The following is a 21,303-nucleotide window of genomic DNA, read 5'->3' on the forward strand; positions in this document are numbered from 1 at the left end:
CCTGTACTGGGTGTCCAATCATTTTTTTTGTTCAATTTCCCGGTTCCTAAAAATTATCTCCGGGTTTCTAAAATGGATGCCATACCTGTACTCTATTGTTCAAAAGGATGTCATATGTGCTGTTTCCTGCTGTTGTTTCTGTTGAGGGTCCTGGACCCTCGCCTAAAAAGGCTGAAGGAGAACGAAGCGTACTGGGTGTCCAATCATGTTTTTTTTTCAATTTCCCGGTTCCTAAAAATTATCTCCGGGTTTCTAAAATGGATGCCATACCTGTACTCTATTGTTCAAAAGGATGGCATATGTGCTGATTCCTGCTGTTGTTTCTGTTGAGGGTCCTGGACCCTCGCCTAAAAAGGCTGAAGGAGAACGAAGTGTACTGGATGTACAATCATGTTTTTTTTTTTCAATTTCCCAGTTCCTAAAAATTATCTCCGGGTTTCTAAAATGGATGCCATACCTGTACTCTATTGTTCAAAAGGATGGCATATGTGCTGTTTCCTGCTGTTGTTTCTGTTGAGGGTCCTGGACCCTCGCCTAAAAAGGCTGAAGGAGAACGAAGTGTACTGGGTGTACAAACATGTTTTTTGTTCAATTTCCCGGTTCCTAAAAATGATCTCCGGGTTTCTAAAATTGATGCCATACCTGTACTGGATTATTCAAAAGGATGGCATATGTGGTGTTTCCTGCTGTTGTTTCTGTTGAGGGTCCAGGACCCTCGTCTAAAAAGGCTGAAGGAGAACGACCTGTACTGGGTGTCCAATCATTTTTTTTGTTCAATTTCCCGGTTGCTAAAATCGATGCCATATCTGTAATCTATTGTGCAAAAGGATGGCATATGTGGTGTTTCCTGCTGTTTTTTTCTGTTGAGGGTCCGGGACCCTCTTATAAAAAGGCTGAAGGAGAATGAAGTGTACTGGTTGTCCAAGCATGGTTTTTTGTTCAATTTCCCGGTTCCTAAAAATTATCTCCGGGGTCCTAAAATGGATGCCAAAACTGTACTCTATTGTGCAAAGGGATGGCATTTGTGGTGTTTCATGCTGTTGTTTCTGTTGAGGGTCCTGGACCCTCTTATAAAAAGGCTGAAGGAGAACGACCTGTACTGGGTGTCCAAGCATGTTTTTTTGTTCAATTTCCCGGTTCATAAAAATTATCTCCGGGTTTCTAAAATCGATGCCATACCTGTACTGGATTATTCAAAAGGATGGCATATGTGGTGTTTCCTGCTGTTGTTTCTTTTGAGGGTCCAGGACCCTCTTATAAAAAAGGCTGAAGGAGAACGAAGTGTACAGGTTATCCAAGCATCTTTTTCCATCTCCTGGTTCCTAAGAATTATCTCCGGGTTCCTAAAATGGATGCCAAACCTGTACTCTATTGTGCAAAAGGATGGCATATGTGATGTTTCATGCTGTTGTTTCTGTTGAGGGTCCTGGACCCTCTTATACAAAGGCTGAAGGAGAACGACCTGTACTGGGTGTCCAAGCATGGTTTTTTGTTCAATTTCCCGGTTCCTAAAAATTATCTCCGGGTTTCTAAAATGGATGCCATACCTGTACTCTAGTGTTCAAAAGGATGGCATATGTGGTGTTTACTGCTGTTCTTTTTGTTGAGGGTCCTGGACCCTCGTCTAAAAAGGCTGAAGGAGAATGACCTGTACTGGGTGTACTGTCCAAGCATCTTTTTCCATCTCCTGGTTCCTAAAAATTATCTCCGGGTTTCTAAAATCAATGCCATACCTGTACGGGATTATTCAAAAGGATGGCATATGTGGTGTTTGCTGCTGTTGTTTCTGTTGAGGGTCCTGGACCCTTGTCTAAAAAGGCTGAAGGAGAACGAATTGTACTGGTTGTCCAAGCATCTTTTTCCATCTCCTCATTCCTAAAAATTATCTCCGGGTTCCTAAAATGGATGCCATACCTGTACTGGATTGTTCAAAAGGATGGCATATGTGGTGGTGTTTCCTGCTGTTTTTTCTGTTGAGGGTCCGGGACCCTCATCTAAAAAGGCTGAAGGAGAACGAAGTGTACTGGGTGTCCAATCATTTTTTTGGTTTGATTTCCCAGTTCCTAAAAATTATCTCCGGGTTTCTAAAATCAATGCCATACCTGTACTGGATTATTCAAAAGGATGGCATATGTGGTGTTTCCTGCTGTTGTTTCTGTTGAGGGTCCGGGACTCTCGTCTAAAAAGGCGGAAGGAGAACGACCTGTACTGGGTGTCCAATCATTTTTTTTGTTCAATTTCCCGGTTCCTAAAAATTATCTCCGGGTTTCTAAAATGGATGCCATACCTGTACTCTATTGTTCAAAAGGATGGCATATGTGCTGTTTCCTGCTGTTGTTTCTGTTGAGGGTCCTGGACCCTTGCCTAAAAAGGCTGAAGGAGAACGAAGCGTACTGGGTGTCCAATCATGTTTTTTTTTTCAATTTCCCAGTTCCTAAAAATTATCTCCGGGTTTCTAAAATGGATGCCATACCTGTACTCTATTGTTCAAAAGGATGGCATATGTGCGGTTTCCTGCTGTTGTTTCTGTTGAGGGTCCTGGACCCTCGCCTAAAAAGGGTGAAGGAGAACGAAGTGTACTGGGTGTCCAATCATGTTGTTTTTTTTCAATTTCCCGGTTCCTAAAAATTATCTCCGGGTTTCTAAAATGGATGCCATACCTGTACTCTATTGTTCAAAAGGATGGCATATGTGCTGTTTCCTGCTGTTGTTTCTGTTGAGGGTCCTGGACCCTCACCTAAAAAGGCTGAAGGAGAACGAAGTGTACTGGGTGTCCAATCATGTTGTTTTTTTTCAATTTCCCGGTTCCTAAAAATTATCTCCGGGTTTCTAAAATGGATGCCATACCTGTACTCTATTGTTCAAAAGGATGGCATATGTGCTGTTTCCTGCTGTTGTTTCTGTTGAGGGTCCTGGACCCTCACCTAAAAAGGCTGAAGGAGAACGAAGTGTACTGGGTGTACAAACATGTTTTTTGTTCAATTTCCTGGTTCCTAAAAATGATCTCTGGGTTTCTAAAATTAATGCCATACCTGTACTGGATTATTCAAAAGGATGGCATATGTGGTGTTTCCTGCTGTTGTTTCTGTTGAGGGTCCGGGACCCTCGTCTAAAAAGGCTGAAGGAGAACGACCTGTACTGGGTGTCCAATCATTTTTTTTGTTCAATTTCCTGGTTCCTAAAAATTATCTCTGAGTTTCTAAAATGGATGCCATACCTGTACTCTATTGTTCAAAAGGATGGCATATGTGCTGTTTCCTGCTTTTGTTTCTGTTGAGGGTCCTGGACCCTCGCCTAAAAAGGCTGAAGGAGAACGAAGTGTATTGGGTGTCCAATCATGGTTTTTTTTTCAATTTTCCGGTTCCTAAAAATAATCTCCGGGTTTCTAAATGGATGCCATACCTGTACTCTATTGTTCAAAAGAATGGCATATGTGGTGTTTCCTGCTGTTGTTTCTGTTGAGGGTCCGGGACCCTCGTATAAAAAGGCTAAAGGAGAACGACCTGTACTGGATGTCAAAGCATCTTTTTCCATCTCCCGGTTCCTAAAAATTATCTCCGGGTTCCTAAAATCGATGCTCCTTTCAGGCAGGCCAGCTCTTTGCATACCAGCCCACAGATTCTGTAACAGATCTCTCTTGCAAGTAGAGTTGCAGCAAGAATGCAGGGTCAGAACCACTGCAACTGGTATACCTGAAAGAATCAGACGGTACCAGACCACATGTATGTCCTATTGTTGTACTTTGTTAGTATAATTATAGATCATTATGGTCATATAGACCTCCCCCGATAGGTGGGAGTAACAGGGATGAAAGTGCTAAGCATAGTACTACTTAACACAACCTTACCATGGGTCCCAGGACACATGTTTTATTTTTATAATTTGTAAGGGTAATCATGCAGGCCATATAGACCTCACCCGATAGGGGGAGTAAGAGGGATTAAACTGCTAAGAATAGTACTACTTAACACAACCTTGTTACCGTAGGTCCCAGACCACATGTCAGATTGTTGTACTTTGTTAGGCTAATTATATATTATGCCGGCCATATACACCTCCCCCGATAGGGGGAGTAACTGGTATTAAACTGCTAAGAATAGTACTACTTAACACAACCTTACCATGGGTCCCAGACCGCATGTCTTATTGTTATACTTTGTAAGGGTAATTATATATCATGCAGGCCATATAGACCTCCCCCGATAGGTGGGAGTAACAGGGATGAAAGTGCTAAGAATAGTACTACTTAACACAACCTAGTTACCCATGGGTCCCAGTCTCAGACCGCATGTCTTGTTGTTTTATTTGGTCCGGGTAATCATGCAGCCCATATAGACCTCCCACCATTAGGGGTTGTAACAGGTATTAAACTAATAAGAACAGTACTACTGAAATAAACCTAGTTAGCATGGGTCCCAGACCGCATGTTTTATTGTTGTACTTTGTTAGGCTAATCATGATGGCCATATAGACCTCCCCCGATAGGTGTGAGTAACAGGGATGAAAGTGCTAAGAATAGTACTACTTAACACAACCTAGTTACCCATGGGTCCCAGTCCCAGACCGCATGTCTTGTTGTTTTATTTGGTCCGGGTAATCATGCAGGCCATATAGACCTCCCATTATTAGGGGTTGGAACAGCTTTTAAACTAATAAGAACAGTACTACTGAAATAAACCTAGTTACCATGGGTCCCAGACCGCATGTTTTATTGTTGTACTTTGTTAGACTAATCATGATGGCCATATAGACCTCCCCCGATAGGTGTGAGTAACAGGGATGAAAGTGCTAAGAATAGTACTACTTAACACAACCTAGTTACCCATGGGTCCCAGTCCCAGACCGCATGTCTTTTTATTTTATTTGGTCCGGGTAATCCTGCAGGCCATATAGACCTCCCACCATTAGGGGTTGTAACAGGTATTAAACTAATAAGAACAGTACTACTGAAATAAACCTAGTTACCATGGGTCCCAGACCGCATGTTTTATTGTTGTACTTTGTTAGGCTAATCATGATGGCCATATAGACCTCCCCCGATAGGTGTGAGTAACAGGGATGAAAGGGCTAAGAATAGTACTACTTAACACAACCTAGTTACCCATGGGTCCCAGTCCCAGACCGCATGTCTTGTTGTTTTATTTGGTCCGGGTAATCATGCAGGCCATATAGACCTCCCACCATTAGGGGTTGTAACAGGTATTAAACTAATAAGAACAGTACTACTGAAATAAACCTAGTTACCATGGGTCCCAGACCGCATGTTTTATTGTTGTACTTTGTTAGGCTAATCATGATGGCCATATAGACCTCCCCCGATAGGTGGGAGTAACAGGGATCAAAGTGCTAAGAATAGTACTACTTAACACAACTTAGTTACCCATGGGTCCCAGGCCCAGACTGCATGTCTTGTTGTTTTATTTGGTCCGGGTAATCATGCAGGCCATATAGACCTCCCCCGATAGGGTAAGTAACAGGTATTAAAATGCTAAGAACAGTACTACTTAACACAACCTTACCATGGGTCCCAGAGCGCATGTTTTATTATTATATTTTGTAAGGGTAATCATGCAGGCCATATAGACCTCCCCCGATAGGGTGAGTAACAGGTATTAAAATGCTAAGAACAGTACTACTTAACACAACCTTACCATGGGTCCCAGACCGCATGTCTTATTGTTATACTTTGTAAGGGTAATTATATATCATGCAGGCCATATAGACCTCCCCCGATAGGTGGGAGTAACAGGGATGAAAGTGCTAAGAATAGTACTACTTAACACAACCTAGTTACCCATGGGTCCCAGTCCCAGACCGCATGTCTTTTTATTTTATTTGGTCCGGGTAATCCTGCAGGCCATATAGACCTCCCACCATTAGGGGTTGTAACAGGTATTAAACTAATAAGAACAGTACTACTGAAATAAACCTAGTTACCATGGGTCCCAGACCGCATGTTTTATTGTTGTACTTTGTTAGGCTAATCATGATGGCCATATAGACCTCCCCCGATAGGTGTGAGTAACAGGGATGAAAGGGCTAAGAATAGTACTACTTAACACAACCTAGTTACCCATGGGTCCCAGTCCCAGACCGCATGTCTTGTTGTTTTATTTGGTCCGGGTAATCATGCAGGCCATATAGACCTCCCACCATTAGGGGTTGTAACAGGTATTAAACTAATAAGAACAGTACTACTGAAATAAACCTAGTTACCATGGGTCCCAGACCGCATGTTTTATTGTTGTACTTTGTTAGGCTAATCATGATGGCCATATAGACCTCCCCCGATAGGTGGGAGTAACAGGGATCAAAGTGCTAAGAATAGTACTACTTAACACAACTTAGTTACCCATGGGTCCCAGGCCCAGACTGCATGTCTTGTTGTTTGGTCCGGGTAATCATGCAGGCCATATAGACCTCCCCCGATAGGGTAAGTAACAGGTATTAAAATGCTAAGAACAGTACTACTTAACACAACCTTACCATGGGTCCCAGAGCGCATGTTTTATTATTATATTTTGTAAGGGTAATCATGCAGGCCATATAGACCTCCCCCGATAAGGTGAGTAACAGGTATTAAAATGCTAAGAACAGTACTACTTAACACAACCTTACCATGGGTCCCAGGGCCATGTTTTATTATTATATTTTGTAAGGGTAATCATGCAGGCCATATAGACCTCTCCCGATAGGGTGAGTAACAGGTATTAAAATGCTAAGAACAGTACTACTTAACACAACCTTACCATGGGTCCCAGAGCGCATGTTTTATTATTATATTTTGTAAGGGTAATCATGCAGGCCATATAGACCTCTCCCGATAGGGTGAGTAACAGGTATTAAAATGCTAAGAACAGAACTACTTAACACAACCTTACCATGGGTCCCAGAACGCATGTTTTATTATTATATATATATAAGTAACAGGTATTAAAATGCTAAGAACAGTACTACTTAACACAACCTTACCATGGGTCCCAGAGCGCATGTTTTATTATTATATTTTGTCAGGGCAATCATGCAGGCCATATAGACCTCCCCCGATAGGGGGAGTAACAGGGATTAAAGTGCTAAGAATAGTACTACTTAAGTTAACATAACCTAGTTACCATGGGTCCCAGACCGCATGTTTTGTTGTTATACTTTGTCAGGGTAATCATGCAGGCCATATAGACCTCCCCCGATAGGGGGAGTAAGAGGGATTAAACTGCTAAGAACAGTACTACTTAACACAACCTAGTTACCATGGGTCCCAGACCGCGTGTCTTGTTGTTATATTTTGTCAGGGTAATCATGCACGCCATATAGACCTCCCCCGATAGGGGGAGTAACAGGGTTAAAGTGCTAAGAATAGTACTACTTTACACAACCTAGTTACCATGGGTCCCAGACCGCATGTTTTATTATTATACTTTGTCAGGGTAATTATATATCTATCAAATCGATCTATTTATCTTCTATCGATTCTATCTAACTATCAATCTATGTATATCTATCTATCAAATCTATCTCGTGGCCGGACTGTTTTGAGACAGCCACTTGTGTTTAGGACAAATTTAAAGTAGGAGGACAGACCAATCATCTTCTTCCATCTCCCTGTTCCAAAAATGCAGGCCATTTAGACCTCCCCCGATAGGGGGAGTAACAGGTAGTAGTAAACTGCTAAGAATAGTACTACTTAACACACCACGGGTCCCAGACCCTATGTCTTATTGTTATACTCTGTCAGGGAAATTATATATCTTTAAAATCTATCTATTTATCTATCGAATCTATCTAACTATCAATCGTATCTATCAAATGTATATTGCATCGATTGATCTATGTAATTCGTATCTATCAAATGTATATTGCATCTTTTGATCTATGTAATTCGTATCTATCAAATGTATATTGCATCTATTGATCTATGTAATTCGTATCTATCAAATGTATATTGCATCTATTGATCTATGTAATTCGTATCTATCATATGTATATTGCATCTATTGATCTATGTAATCTATGTATCTATCTATCAAATCTATCCATCTCGTGGTTGTGCAAATGGACTGTTTGTGGTTGTTTGCAGTGCGTTACACGGAGAGTTTGGTCTGTCACTGTGAAGCGGGCGTAACCCTTACACTACCTGATCGATACAACATCATACCTGATGTTTTAAAGCACGTTATTCCAAACAATTTAGGAATGTTAGGTGATTTAGGCCCTATATGGGTTAAAACCAGACTCTGCATCAACTATGTAATTTTCCATGGGAGTTTTGCCATGGATCCTTCTCCAGCATGCCACAGTCCAGGTGTTAGTCCCCTTGAAACAACTTTCCCATCACTATTGTGGCCAGAAAGAGTCCTTGTGGGTTTTAAAGTTCGCCTGCCTATTGAAGTCAATGACGGTTCGCCGGTTCGCAAACAATAGCGGAAGTTCGAGTCCGCAGTTCGTGAACCGAAATTTTTAAGTTCGCTACATCACTAGTTGGGACACTCTTTATGGATAAGAGACTATCAAGATAAATTCTCTTACAAATGTGCATAATTCCCCTAAGACATATGCCGATAGACATATTTGGATATTAATTGAATTCTCAAACTGGTGATCTGATAAAGTATAAGCAATTGTATATTTAATATTTTAAACAAAGGTATTCTTAAACTATAGTTATATCGTAGTTGTGATTTTAAAGGAGGATTTATTCTTATATTTAATATTAATTAGACCAAGGGTAATAAGTACACTGGTATTAAAAATTTATGTTTAGGAAGAATTTTGTATTTTAATATCATAATTAATTACAGTTATTACTATATATATATTTTAGAACTTGCCTTATTGTAGCTAAATAAGAGGTAAATGCAGGTCAGACGTATTGGCATATAAATTTGCTGTTTGCATGAATAATATATATAATATATATAATATATAATATATATATTAACATAATATATATAATATATATATAATATATATAGTTATATAGAATCATTTGTGGGCTAAGTTGCTTAGTTATACTTGTCTGAAAGTTATCTTAAATCTACTGAGATCATGTAAGATTTGGGTGAAGTATATTAGTATATTGTTTATCTAAACACTGTGAAGTTAGCGATCCATATTCTGGTATTTTATTGTGGTATTTTAATGCAATTCATTGTGAGTAAGGTTAATTTTAAAGGTATATTTTTTTATGATCTGCTGTATAGAATATTGTATCAGAATAAGCGTGTTTAATTGATTCAAAGCTAGTCTCTACTTTATATATTTCAATGTGTTTATAAATTTAACTAATCTCAAGAATTTAGGAATAAATATTAATTTCAATTGTTTCGTATATACATTTTTATTGGAGGTTATTATAAATAAATTATATTTATAACCCTGGTATATACTAACAACTGTTATATTAATATACATTTTACAGCTTTGATTACCTTTTATCTAAGCCTTTGCAGACTGCCCCCTTATCTCAGGGTTATTTATAGAATTTTATTTTAGAAAATTAGTTCTGGCTCATGAATAACTCCAAGGGGTTGGGAGCACAATGTTATCTATATGGCACTACTAGCCCTGTCTGTTTGTGAAAAGCAAATAAAAAATGCATAAGATAAGAGGTGGTCTGCAGAGGTTTAGAAACAGACAGAAATTTAGATTTTTAAAAGGTGATAAAGTATACTAATATAACAATGCTGGTTGTGCAAAGCTGAGGAATGTGTAGTAAAGGTGTTGTCTATCTTTTTAAACAATAAAAATGTTGGTGTAGACTGTCCATTTTTAAACATATATTTCTATATATTTATCTGATAATGTTAAAGGAACAGTCTAGTCCAAAATAAGCTTTCATGATTCATTTAGGGCATGTAATTTTAAACAATTTTCCAATTTCCTTTTATCACCAATTTTGTTTTGTTCTCTTGGTATTCTTAGTTGAAAGATAAACCTAGGAGGTTCATATGCTAATTTCTAAGCCCTTGAAAGCCGCCTCTTCTCTCAGGGCATTTTGACAGTTTTTCACCACTAGAGAGTGTTAGTTCATGTGGATAACACTGTGCTCGTGCACGTGGAATTCCTATGAGCCAGCACTGATTGACTAAAATGCATGTCTGTCAAAAGTACTCAAATAAGGGGGCAGTTTGCAGAGGCTTAGATACAAGAAAATCACAGAGGTAAAAAATGTATTAATATAACTATGTTGGTTATGCAAAACTAGGGAGTGGGTAACAAAGGGATTATCTATCTTTTAAAACAATAAAAATTCTGGTGTAGACTGTCCCTTTAATGTAGAATAGATATCTATACCTATATATCTATAGGAATAGATATACTATATATGTATAGGTATATTATATATATATATATATATATATATATATATATATATATATATATATATATATATATATATATATATATATATATATATATAAATATATATATATATATATATATATACTGTTTTGAAATAAGCACTCACTGGACTTCAGCCAACTGTGACAACAAGTATTTTCTTTAATGTGACGTTTCGAGACACAAACAGTCCCTTCCTCTGACAAAAAACAAGTGATCAAACCAAGCCTTTTATTTGCTCTCTGTGACCTTCCTCCCATTATTCAGCCAATCACAGCTGTCCTGGTGTGAAATCAATTAATGAAAGAAATAAAGAATTGAAGCTCACCAATATGCCAAAAAGTAATTCACTTTATTGTAGAGACAGGCAGGGTCCAAATACCACGACGTTTCGGGGCAGTGTGCCCCTTAATCATGTGATAACAACCTATACAGGTATACCTGTTTAAATAGCTTACCTGGGATTAACCCTTACAATCTTTCTAACAATGCAATAATAGAGGGACAGCGCCATCTAGTGGCCCCCTAGGTGTATAATTTCCTAATGTTAAAATAAAAACAAAAACAAAGAACAGCTATGAAGCCCTGATTACAGATTCAAACTATGTCAAAAAGATTTTTATTTATTTTAATAGTTTTCATTAGTTTTTGAACCTATCAAATTTAATCCACTAAACAACTATAGAAAATGGCAGAACAGATTTGTCATTATATATAAACATAATAGAGGGATAGATCAGTAAAAAACTGACCAATCTATCTCTCTATTAAGCCCCCTTGGTTCCAAGGTGTCAAGGTGAAAAATCCAGAAGGATTCTCTTTGCTTCAGCAAAACTTCCCTATTTCCACCCCTTCTAGGGGCTTTCACCTGTTCAATCACCTGAAACCTAAGTTGGCTTATTTGATGGCCTGCTGCCAAAAAATGATAGGCCACTGGGGCTGACACTTTACCACACCTGATGTTGCTTTTGTGCTTAGTTATTCTGTCACGGACCCTCCTAGTGGACTCGCCAACATAGGCCTTCCCACATGGACACTTGATCATGTATATCACATAACTACTGTTACTATCACATAACTACTCTATGCCCACTATGTGGATGTAAAAAATAGGGACTCTTCACTATGCAACTGCAGTTGCTACATCCGAGACAAGGGAAACAACCAAGATTCTTTTTAGTGATAAACTGTTGGGATGTAGATTTGACAGAACCTATGTCAGCCCGTATTAATGAATCCCTAAGGCTTTTACTACGCTTGTAGGCTGGCATGGGGAACTTATCAAACTCCTCAACGTCCACATTACATCTTCTCAAGATGCCCCAATGTCTCTGTATGATTTTCAACACCTGATCACTCTGTCTAGAAAACTCAGATACAAATACCATCCTTTTTTTATTTTTATCAGAGAGTTTTTTAGATTTTAGAAGGGCATTACGGTCCAACTGGGACACCATATCAATGGTGTTCCGAAATCAGATCCTGTGGATAGCCACGTTCCAAAACTTTGTCACCCATCTCTGCCAATCTCATTGGAACCTTGGATGCTTCTGTGACAATCCTTTTAACCCTGAGTAATTGACTTTTAGGTAGTGACCTGATCAAGGAGGGATGATGAGCACTGTCATACATCAATAAATTATTCCTGTCAGTTTCTTTTCTGAAAATATCAGTTTTAAAACTGAATCCATCCTTGATCACGGTCACATCCAAAAAATCAATAGAACTCTCACTGAAAGTCAGTGTAAATTTGATATTGTTAGTTGAATGGTTTAATTCAGATACAAAGAGCTCAAGGGCCCCAACGTCGCCCAGCCAAACCCCAAAAATATCATCAATGTAGCGCCACCAGGTGGCGCCACACTGACGAAATAGGGCATTTTCAAAAACAAGCTTCTCTTCAAAGAGATTCATAAAAATGTTGGCATAATTAGGGGTGACGTTGGAGCCCATAGCTGTACCTTGCAACTGTAAATAATATAAATCCTCAAAGAGAAAATAATTATTGTAAAGAATTAATTCTAACAGTTGCAAGATAAATTCGACCTGAGTTTCTGAATGTGACCCAGCAGTGAGCAAAGCATGTTGCACAGCTCCTAGGCCACTCTCATGAGTGATAGATGTGCATAAACTGGAAACATCCAAACTGAAAAGAATAAACTTATCAGTCTGGAGATGCAAGTTGCTCAACTTGATCAAAAAATCATTAGTGTCTTTAATGAAGGTACTTGACTGCTCCACCAGTGGTCTCAATACTCTATCCAAAAAAATGGAAATATTTGAAAAAACGGAATTGGTACCCGCTACAATAGAACGCCCTGGTGGAGCAGTCAAGGACTTGTGAATCTTAGGCAGCACATATAGCACAGGTGTGATTGGATCAGACACAATTAAAAATTTAGCTGTTTTAGCATCAATTAAAGCATTGTTCAATGCAAATTTGACAATAGATTGAATCTCTCTGGAAATCTTATTAATTGGATTACCTGCAATTACCTTATATACCTCCTTAGTACCAAGTTGGCGATAAACCTCTGTTCTATAATCGGTTTTATTTAAAACAACTGTCGCTCCGCCCTTATCAGCCTGCTTCAATATCACTTTATTGTTAGATTTCAATGATTTCAAGGCTGAATGATCAGCAGATGTAAAGTTGAACAACCTAGGTTTACCTTTAGATTTACATAACTTAGTTTTAGCCTGCAAATCATTCAAATCAGACAGTACTAGCTTTTCAAAGGTCTCAATACTGTGGTCAGTGGTAGAGGGAAAAAAAGAGCTTTTATTAAATAACCCTAATTGCTTGATGCTCAAGTTATTAACTTTATTATCCCCAATGGTGTTACACCCAACAGACCCACTGCAATTCAACCTTGTACCAATTTGTGAAACATTACTTGTCTTGTTAATATGCCAAAATTTTAACCTTATATTACGGAAAAATTTGTGAATGTCTCTATTCAAATTGAAGAAATCACAGTCTTTAAATGGACAAAAAGACAGTCCCTTCTGGAGAACAGATGCTTCTCTCTCAACAAGTGGACAGTCCGAAATATTAAAGACTATATTTTGTTGCGGGCCCGCGTCACCCTCTGTGAGGATGCCTTGCCCGATTTGGCTGTTACCTTTGGTTTCGCTTTTGCTCCCCTTTGGCCCTGGCGGTGTCTGCGGCCGCTTCTCCTGGGCTGTCGTTGCCCTCTCCCTGGGAAAAATCTGTGGATGAATCGGAGCTGCTCCCTGACACTGCATGACGAGATTGCTGCCTTCTCCGTGAACCGGAAGTGACGCGGCGCTCCTTCCCCATTGGATCGTAGACCCACCTGTAGACTCTATTGGAGGAGTAGTCGTCAGAGTCTCTCTGAAATTTTAACCATTTCCTCTCCTCAATGGTCGACCGCATCTCTGCCAATAACTCTTTGTTTGCCGTAAGCAGCTTATCAGAATTCTTTATTTCTTTCATTGATGCATGGGAGGTTGGTAGTTACTCCCTGAAGCTTACACCATTGGCGTGATTGCTGGATAACACTGACTTTTCTGTGAAATCAATTAATGACATCATATGCCTGTGTTATATGTATCGTTAAGTGTTAAACATAATCAAATAATATGAAAAACAAAGTGAACACCTATGTAGTAAAATTTTTTTATTTTTTTATTTTTTTTTTATTAATTTTTTTATTGTACAAAAAAAGAAAAAAGACAAATACAAGCAACACACACATAACACACATTTCTCCATGCATGGAGATTACAGCATAAGAAAAAACAATATATAAAAAGGGACAAAAGCCAAGTAGCCATGACCCTTTCCCAGACAACTCAATAATAATAATAAAATACAAAAAAAAAAAAAAAAAGCTAGTAGTAATGAAGAATATTCCCTCTCTCCTCTCACCCCCCCGTATCCCCCCACCCCTCCCCTAATCTAATTTAATGTTGATGATTTGTTCTATATATTGTACGAAGTCGTTTCCCTGAAAGCCCACGAAAACTCTCCACCTTCTACAGAATTTCTCTCCTGAGGGCCCCTCCAATTTTGATTCATATGCTGCTTTGATTGATGAGTCTAATAATGCTTTCCTCACTTCTGGGATAGTGGGTGTCTTACAAGAAATCCAATATTTAAAGAGAAGTGTTCTAATAATTGTTAATGCTATTAGTATAAAGTCAACATCTTTATCTTAAGCGGTATGGGATCTTAAAAAAAGAATAGAGTCTTGTGTTAGCTGGATCTTTTTTTTTACTATGTTAGAGAGAAAATATTCTACCTTCATCCAAAATTGATTTACCTTAGGGCATCCCCAGACTAGATGAATCAAGTCAGGGTCATGAAAGTGGCATTTAGAGCAGATATTAAACACATTTTTGTTCCACTTGGCCACTCTCCGAGGAATTAAATAATCTCTGTGTATCACCCTAAATTGAATTTCCCTATAATAAGACGAGGAAAACAACCTCTGTGCAGTTTTCACACTCTTTAAGAGTATTGTTTCAAGATCAGGAGAGTCAGCCAGTGTTAGCCACTGGGAAGTCAAATCTGCTAGAACCGATGTTTCTTCCAGGGATACCAAAAGTTTATAGATAAAGGATAATAATCCCTTCCTAACCTTTACCAGATCAACCAGCGGGTGTTGTTCCCACAACTGGGGATCCAAATTCACTAGTTTAAGGATATAGCCTTTTACTTGAATAAAATAGAATATATGTTTTTTCTGAACTTCCGGAAAGATCTCTTGAAATCTATCAAATGTGAAAACTTTATTTGACTCAGGGTCATAGAAGTCTTTCACTATAAGTGGTCTTCCTGGTGACCATTTTTCAAAAGTGTCCACCATATTGCCTAAAGGAAAGTGTGTATTGCCAGTTATCGGCAACCATTTTGAGATATTCTGCCTCATTCCAATCGATTTAGTTAACCTTCTCCAGACTATTATTGTATCTCTATACAGAGGGTGTTCCATTAATCTCTTTCCTAATTCTTTATTTGAAGCAAATAGGATATAATTTAAGGAGAGCGGGGTACAAACTTGATTCTCGAGAATCTCATCCGAGTATACAAAGGATCTTGTTAGCCAATCTATAGGGAATCTTAAGATGGCAGCCTGATTATATCTCTCTAGATCGGGTAAAGCGAGCCCGCCTTTAAAATAAGGTTGATATAACTTGGCTAGTTTCAATCTTGGCTTTCTCCCACTCCAAAGAAATGCTCTCAGAGCTTGATTAAAGAGACGTAGATCAGTCTTATTTATTAAGAGAGGAAACATCCTCAAAGTGTACAGAATCTTAGGGACAATGAACATCTTGTAGAGAGCTATCTTACCTGTAAGTGAAACCGGGAGTGAGACCCATGATTTTAATTTTTCTCTGCTATCCCTCAGTGTTGATACAAAATTATCTTTATACCAATCTGCTGTATTAGCAGAGATCTTCAACCCCAGATATTCCAGCGAGTTCGTTTCTATAAACTGAAAAGGTTGTGCTTCCCCTGGATCGTGCTTCAGCCACAAGATTTTGGACTTCAAGAGGTTTGTTTTATACCCTGAAGGTCTACCGTATTGTTCAAGCAGATTAATAATAGCACTAATCTGTTTTCTTGGCTCAGCAACAAATAGCAGAAGGTCATCTGCGAATAGAGCAGTTTTAAATTTTACCTGGTCTATATTTATTCCGATCAACATATTCCTTAATTTAATAGCCAGAGGTTCTATTATAAGATCAAACAATAACGGAGACATTGGGCATCCCTGACGGGTGCCTCTAGTTAGCATAAATGAGTTAGACATAGAGTTATTAATCAACAAAGAAGCCTTAATATCTGAATATACCTTAACAATAAAATCCCTAAAGAGGCCCCTAAATCCAAATCTCTCTAGAACCTGGATCAAGAAGGGCCACTCCACCCTGTCGAAGGCCTTCTCTGCATCCAAGGATAGCAGGAAGGCCTCCGGCAGGGCAGTACAGTCTCCCCCAAACCGGTTGATGACCTGAAGAATTTTCCTTACATTAAATTCAGACGCTCTCCCCATAACGAAGCCTGCCTGGTCCTGATGCACTATCGCTGGTAGCAAAGATTTCAGTCTTTCCGCCAGAAGTTTCATCAGTATCTTGTAATCAAGGCCTAGAAGTGAAATGGGCCTATATGAAGTCATATCCAAAGGATCTTTATTGATCTTTGGAATTAAGATTATATTAGCCCTCTTAAAGTTCTCCGAAATTTGTTTATCTGCTCCATAATATGTATTATAAAGATCGGTCAGTACCGGGCCTATCTCTGTTCGCAGGATTTGGTAAAATTCGACCGGTAAACAGTCTGGGCCAGGAGCTTTTCCTCTAGCCATTGAATTGATGGTTCTTTGTATTTCCTTCTCTGTTATTGGTCGATTCAGACCCTCATAATCCTCTCCTGTAATTTTTGGGAAATTGATATCTTCCAAAAATTTTTTAATGTCTTCTAAGTCCGGACATTGTGAAGTATATAAGTTAGTGTAAAACCTCTGAAATAATTGCAGTATTCGGCCTTGATCTGTATATACTTGATCCTTATCTCTAATTGCTGCTATTGATTTCCTCCTAGACTGTCTTTTAAACAGAGAGGCCATATATTTGCCAACTTTATTTCCATATTTAGCAAATCTAGCACTACTCTTATGTGAGAGTACCTGTGCCTCTCCAAGAAGGAACGTCTCTCTTTCTTTCTTTGCCTGTAAGTATTTATCTGTATTCAATTTACAGGGTCTTTCCCTAAACAAGATATATGCCTCCCTCACTTTATCTGAGAGGTCTAAATCTTTCCTCATGCTCTCTTTCTTTACCTTTGCCACGTAGTTAGAGATTTCCGCTTTTAGATAGGCTTTAGCAGCTTCCCAAAAAAGCTGGACATCCCCTCTGCAGTGGCTGTTAAACGAGCTATAGTCTTCCCACGCTTTAATTAAAAAGTCTTTAAAGCTGGTAGAATCTCGCAGATAAGCTGGAAAGAAAAAAGAATTGAATGAGAACTTCTTTTTTCCCGCGATAGATAAAGTAACCGGAGCATGGTCTGATAGACTAAAATCTCCAATGCTACATTTCTCAACTTTAGAGATTAATGCGTCTGAGATCAAAAAAAGATCTAACCTTGATAACGTATTGTGAGTTTTAGAACAACATGTGTATTCAAGACTATTTGGATTCAATAGTCTCCATATATCAACTAATTTTAGTGAGTTATGAAGTAGATTAAATATTTTCTTCTCGAAATTCAATTGAGCAGATTTGAATTTAATCTTCCCATTTCGGGCCCCCACTTTCCTTCTATCCAAATATGAGTTTGGTGTGACATTAAAGTCCCCTACCAGTAATATCTTAGCTTTAGGGAATCTGAACATCTTCTTCACTAATAAATTCCAAAATTTCTCATTAGAGACATTAGGACCATAAATATTAACCAACAGGTATTCTTCCCCCTCAATAGAAAACCTAATGATCAAATATCTTCCCTCACTATCTTGAGAGATATTAAGAATTTTATATTCCAACCTTGTGTGGAAAAGAACCATCACTCCTCTAGACGCTTTCGTATATGATGAAAAGAAAGATTCTCCCAGCCAGCGAGCTTTGATCTTTCTATGCTCTTTATCTGATAGGTGAGTTTCCTGTAGACATACTATATCGAAATCTTTTTTCCCTAGTAGGTTCAAGATTGCTTTCCTCTTTATAGGGGAGTGTATCCCCCTTATATTCCAAGTCAGTATTTTAACCATCTAACTTATAAGAGGGGATCCTCGGGGAGAAGGATAGGGGAGGGGGGAGGGAAAGGAGAGGAAGGAGAAGAAAAAACAGGAAGAAGAGGGAGAAAAAAAAAAAAAGATATAAATGAGTAAATAAATTGTTTTTTTAACACCTTGTGAACAGAATCATACCTTATTTTACCCATAACTATAATGTCTTTCTATCTATACAGATACTAATAAAACTTTTTAGGCATATACACAATCCTTCTCTACTTAGAGGAGTAGACATGTTTCTCATTCGTCCTAATATTACAGTGATAAACAACATTTCACAAATATCAAACCAGAAATATATAAACCACCTGTGTTCAGCATCATATATTACTTGATACAGAGCTATATATTCTTTGTAAGTGTATATAGAAAAAGAGGGCAAAAAAAGTATATTGCCCTTTGTGAGAAAAAAAAATAAAAAATTTCCCTTTTCTTTCTTTTTCTTCCCTTAAAAAAATAAGTAAATTGTGTTTTAACCTCTTGTGATCAGACTCATACCTTATTTTACCCATAGCTATAATGTCTTTTTATCTGAACAAATACTAATAAAACTCTTGGACAAATACACAATCTTAGAGGAATAGGCTTGTTTCTCATTCGTCCTAATATTACAGTGATAAGCAACAATTCGCAAATATCAAACCAAAAATATATAAACCACCTGTGTTCAACATCATCTATTACTTGATACATAGCTTTAGGTCTATACACAATCTTTTCTCTATTTAAAAGAGTGGCCTTGTTCCTTATTCATCCTAGTATTACATAGTGATACACATCATTGTGCAAAAAAAAAAAAAAAAAAAAAAAAAAAGAAGAAAAATTTTTGATCTCTTGAGCAAACATAGAGAGATCCAGAAAAAAAAAATAATGTTTTCTGTCCGGGGGAGAAGAAAAACAAAAACAAAAAAAATATATAATATTTTCTGTCCGGGGAAGAAAAAATAAAAAAATAGATAGAAAAAAAAAAAAAATCTTTGTTAAATGGCATCTTTAGATACACAAAACCAATTACAGAAACCATATAATGTAAAGAAGACTCTCATTAAGCCATCCCCTTCTTCGATTCATTATCCAAGAATGAAAGGGCTGCTTCTGGGGAGTCAAAAAAGAAAACGTCTAGGCCTGATTTTATCCTGAGTCTGGCTGGATACAGCAGGGAGAAAAACCTTTTTTCTGCCACTAGGCGAGAGCCAGTGGCGTCACTAGGGTTGGTGTCACCCGGTGCGGTAAGTTATGGTGTCACCCCCCCCCCCCCCCAGAAAGCAGACACACACAAAAACACAGGCAAACACACATACAAACACTCAGACACACTTAAAATATACTCAGATGCACACACAAACACTCGGAAACACACTCAGACACACACACAAAAATACACACACAAAAACACTGAGACACACACACACACGCACACACAAAAACTCAGACACACACATACAAAATATGTAAACTGCACTGCATTAATTATAAAGCTCATGCCTAGAGCTGCTCCCTGGCTCAGCAGAGCATCAAATGAAAGATAAACAGAGCACTCTAAAAATAAATCACTAAAGAAAAGTTTTAGGTGCAAACTATGAAAATTCTGCACTCTGCACTCTGCCCACCCCCAGACCCCCGCCCGCCCTCCTACCTGTTCAGTGTGCACTTAGTGTACCGTAACCGTAATGGTCTGGTGGGCATCATACGTGGCTCCTTCACTTTAAAGACAGTGTCAGACAGTCATGTAGTCAGGTGCAAGGCATCCCCTCATGATTTGCCAGTTCCCGTTTAGAGAGACAGCACAGCAGTGAGTGACTCCACTGCTCCACATGTCACTGAGCAGTGAGCACAGATAGGCAGGCAGGTTTAGGCTAGCAGCGCAACTTTGCAAGCCCCACGGCATGCCCACAACATTCATAGCGAAATTGGGCAGGGGAGAAGCAAAGTACAAACAAGCAAAAGCAGCCGGGAAAACTATTTGTTGAAATTGCAGCACTGGCTCAAGGGGCAAAAAAATTGTGTGTCTACATCTTCCCCAGTCCCACCAATGTTCACAAATGCCAGCCCCTCTAATAAAAAAAAATCCATGCATATCAACATTGTATTTCCTTGAATTTCAATAAAATTTAAAAAAAAAAAAAAAATTTTTTTTTTTTGGTGTCACCCCCTGGTGGGTGTCACCCGGGTGCGGCCAGCCCCCCCCCGCCCCCCCCCCTAGTGACGCCACTGGCGAGAGCAGATAGGCGAAAATTGTTTCCTTTTCAACGAAACTTCAGAGGAAAAGTCCTGGAAGAGCAGTATCTTTGCTCCTTGATGGTGTAGAATCTGCTGTTTCCTATAGGCTCTCAAGATCTCGCTTTTTCCTTGGAAGTTCAAGAATTTCGCCATGACTGGTCTTGGTCTCCTATCAGTTGTCGTTGATTGGTCTCTTTCTCTTCCCATTCTGTGCACTCTTTCAATTATGAATATGTTTTGCTCTGGATTTAAGCCCAATAACTCAGGAATAGACCATTCCACAAACTTTTTTAAGTCCTGGGGTTTTATTGATTCGGGGATGCCAATCAGGCGTAGATTGTTCTGCCTGGCTCTATTCTCCATCTCATCAATTTTGTTAGATAGTGATAGATTTTGTTTCATTAAGGCCTCCATCTGAAGTTGTGCTTTAATCTGAGTATCTTCGCAATTTGAAATCCGTTGTTCCATCTCTTTTATTCTCTCTGCCTGATTTTTTAACTCCTCCAGTATTATATTTAATCTGGTATGAATCTCTTCCAATTTGGGCCCTATCAGGGCCGAGACCAGTGTTGCAATTTCCCCTGCATAAGAAGTGTCAGGGATCTTTTCTTCCCTAAGTGATTTGTTTGGGGAGTTAATTGAATTGGCAGTCTTATTGCCTTTTTATCTGTTTGTTTCATTTTTGGTGACATCTTCCCCTGGTTGAGATACTTCTCCATATATCTGCTGACTTAATTCAGGCTCTGACCTGCTAGCTCCCAGTTGTAATCAACACTCAAAAGGGTGTCATCTCACAGGTCTTTTTCACAATGAGTGCAGTTTACAACCAAATCACTTTGAAAGAGGAGGGCTTTGAAAAATAATGAAGAGAGAAAAGAGAAACTTGTACCAATCCCTGAGCAACTCCAATCTTTATCAAATTCAACTTTTTGAGCAAGAAATTTTTAGGGAAGGTAGGGAGATGAGGAGGGAGAAAAAAAAA

The sequence above is a fragment of the Bombina bombina genome, chromosome 1, assembly GCF_027579735.1.
Source record: "Bombina bombina isolate aBomBom1 chromosome 1, aBomBom1.pri, whole genome shotgun sequence".
In the NCBI taxonomy this organism is placed as follows: Eukaryota; Metazoa; Chordata; class Amphibia; order Anura; family Bombinatoridae; genus Bombina; species Bombina bombina.